General features: G+C 38.8%; 1 pseudogene; it reads right to left on the bottom strand.

Annotated features, from left to right (window-relative positions):
• Positions 1-337: 337 nt before the first annotated feature.
• On the bottom strand, positions 338-1453 carry LOC128050504 (olfactory receptor 7G2-like; annotated as a pseudogene).
• Positions 1454-3333: the final 1880 nt, after the last annotated feature.

Here is a 3333-nt window from a genome sequence, read left to right as displayed (position 1 = left end):
CTATAGAACATGAGCAAAGAAATAGAGTATGGAGAATTGAAATGTGACAAACATCCCAGAGCTAGATTAAAAGCAAAGTGGGGCTCTGAGTCCAAGTTTCAATACTTTAAACATGACTCTATCTAGTCACTTTAGAGGAGTTGTACAATGGAAGAATCAAGTATTCTGGTTCATCTAGGGTGCCTATCATTTTGACTTGAGAAAACTAAGGCCCCCCCCCCCCCAAGGCAATGTAATCACGGAACAAAAAAGGCAACATATCGATGAGTTTCCTCAAGGATTCCTTCTTGTCCCTGTTTCTCAGGCTGTAAATAAATGGTGTAAATAAATGGGTTCACTATTTAAGGGCCACAACGTACCTCAGTGAGACTATGGCAATTTTTCTGGACAAGCCAGTAGCTGCAGAACTAATATAAACCCCATGAGCTGTTCAATAGAACAAGGAAACAACCAACAGATGAGACCCACATGTGGAAAAAGTTTTATACTTTCTATTCATTGATGACATTCTCGAAACAGAGAAGACAGTGGAGTATATGAGAAAATGGTCCCAGAGACAGAAACACTCCAAAATAAGCTACCCATGAAATATATTAGAATGTTGTTGATGAGGGTATCAGAACAGGCCAGCTTGATGACCTGAGGAAACTCACAGAATGAGTGAAGAATTTCCAGGTCTCTGCCAAAGGACAGCCTCAGCGCCATTGGACTGTGGAGCAGGGCATTCATAATGCTAAAGAACAGAAGGAATGGAATCAGCAGAACACAGAAAGGAGGGCTCGAGATACCCATGTCCTTTCTGCATGCATGTGGGCTAAGTCACTTTAGTCATGTTTGACTAAATGCAACCCCATGGACTATAGCCTGCCAGGCTTCTCTGTCCATGAGACTCTCCAGGCAAGAATACTGGAGTGGGTTGTCATGCCCTCCTCCAGGGGGTCTTCCTGACTCAAGGGTTGAACTTGAGTCTCTTATGTCCCCTGTACCGGCAGGCAGATTCTTTACTACAGAGCCATGTGGGAAGCCCAAACATGTACCTTAGGGGTTGACAAATGACCACATAGCAGTCATGGGCCATAATAGCAAGGAGAAAATTCTCCCAACAGGTCAAAAACAGGAAAAAAGCCATTTGGGTGAGGCAGCTTGCAGAAGTGGTGCTCTCATTCTGTGCTTACTTATTGACAAGTATCTTTGGGATGGTGGTTATGCTTAAACAGATGTCAGCAAAGGAAAGATTTGAAAGAAAGTAATACATGGGAATACAGAAGTTGGAGTCGGAACTGACAGCCAGGATGACAAGCAGGTTTCCAAAAACAGTGGTCATGTATATGGACAGGAACAGAGTGAAGAGGATAAGCTGGAGTTCAGGATCTTCTATCATTCTCAGGAGAAGGAAATCTGAAACATCTGTTTGATTTCCTGATTCCTTGTTATGAAGAAATTGGATGGAAAATATCAGGTGGAGAAACAATAAAATTTATAATCTATGGACTAGCTGCAGCATCAAAATTACTTTGGAACTTTTTCAAAATAACCATTCTTGGGTCCTGTTCTTGATTCCCTGATGACAAACATTAGGAATAAGGACTAACAATCAACATTTTTAATAAGGTCTCTAGATGATTCTGTCAAACAATGAATTTTGAAAGCCACTGCTTTAGAAAAACACTCATCTATATAATGAACTCAAGAAAATAATGGAATCTTCTTCTCTGCCTATTTCTCCCTCCACTTACTTTATTAGCCAAAATATTTTGTTAAGCACCGATAACCTCACACACTGTGACAAGTGCTGAGAATAAAATAAAGAAATGTGTGTGCTCAATCATGTCTGATCCCTCGAGACCTCATGAGCTGTATCCTGCCAGGCTCCTCTCTCCATGGAATTCTCCAGGCAAGAATACTGAGTGGGTAGCCATTCCCTTCTCCAGGGGATCTTCCCAACCCAGGGATCAAATCCACATTTCCTGCATCTCCTGTATTGAAAGGCAGATTCTTTATCACTGTGCCCCCTAAAATGAAGAAGACATTGCTGCATTTCTTCTGAATTATTACACAACTTCAAACAAAAAGAAATATAAGAATAAAATTATGAATTCTGTTTATTTATTCATAATTATGAATAAAATTATGAACTTCCTGGAAGTTCATTCCTTAAGCTGGTAACTGGCATATGATTTAAAAAAAAAAAAAAAGCTGAATAGAATTCAACTGTGAAGCCGTCTGGACCTGGGCTTTTGTTTGCTGGAAGATTTCTGATTACAGCTTCTATTTCCGTGCTAGTGATGGGTCTGTTAAGATTTTCTATTTCTTCCTGGTTCAGTTTTGGAAAGTTGTACTTTTCTAAGAATTTGTCCATTTCTTCCACGTTGTCCATTTTATTGGCATATAATTGCTGATAGTAGTCTCTTATGATCCTTTGTATTTCTGTGTTGTCTGTTGTGATCTCTCCATTTCCATTTCTAATTTTATTGATTTGATTTTTCTCCCTTTGTTTCTTGATGAGTCTGGCTAATGGTTTGTCAATTTTATTTATCCTTTCAAAGAACCAGCTTTTGACTTTGTTGATTTTTGCTATGGTCTCTTTTGTTTCTTTTGCATTTATTTCTGCCCTAATTTTTAAGATTTCTTTCCTTCTACTAACTCTGGAGTTCTCCATTTCTTCCTTTTCTAGTTGCTTTAGCTGTAGAGTTAGGTTATTTACTTGACTTTTTTTCTTGTTTCTTGAGGTATGCCTGTATTGCTATGAACTTTCCTCTTAGCACTGCTTTTAGCTAACACCGATCCTACTCAAACTCTTCCAGAAAATTGCAGAGGAAGGTAAACTGCCAAACTCATTCTATGAGGCCACCATCACCCTAATACCAAAACCTGACAAAGATGCTACAAAAAAAAAGAAAACTACAGGCCAATATCACTGATGAACATAGATGCAAAAATCCTCAATAAAATTCTAGCAATCAGAATCCAACAACACATTAAAAAGATCATACACCATGAGCAAGTGGGCTTTATCCCAGGGATGCAAGGGTTCTTCAATATCCGCAAATCAATCAATGTAATTCACCACATTAACAAATTGAAAAATAAAAGCCATATGATTATCTCAATAGATGCAGAGAAGGCCTTTGACAAAATTCAACATCCATTTATGATAAAAACTCTCCAGAAAGCAGGAATAGAAGGAACATACCTCAACATAATAAAAGCTATATATGACGAACCCACAGCAAACATCCTCAATGGTGAAAAATTGAAAGCATTTCCCCTAAAGTCAGGAACAACACAAGGGTGCCCACTATCACCGCTACTATTCAACATAGATCTGGAAGT

This window comes from Budorcas taxicolor, chromosome 7, assembly GCF_023091745.1.
Source record: "Budorcas taxicolor isolate Tak-1 chromosome 7, Takin1.1, whole genome shotgun sequence".
Taxonomy (NCBI): domain Eukaryota; kingdom Metazoa; phylum Chordata; class Mammalia; order Artiodactyla; family Bovidae; genus Budorcas; species Budorcas taxicolor.
This window is presented reverse-complemented; position numbering and strand designations above follow the sequence as displayed.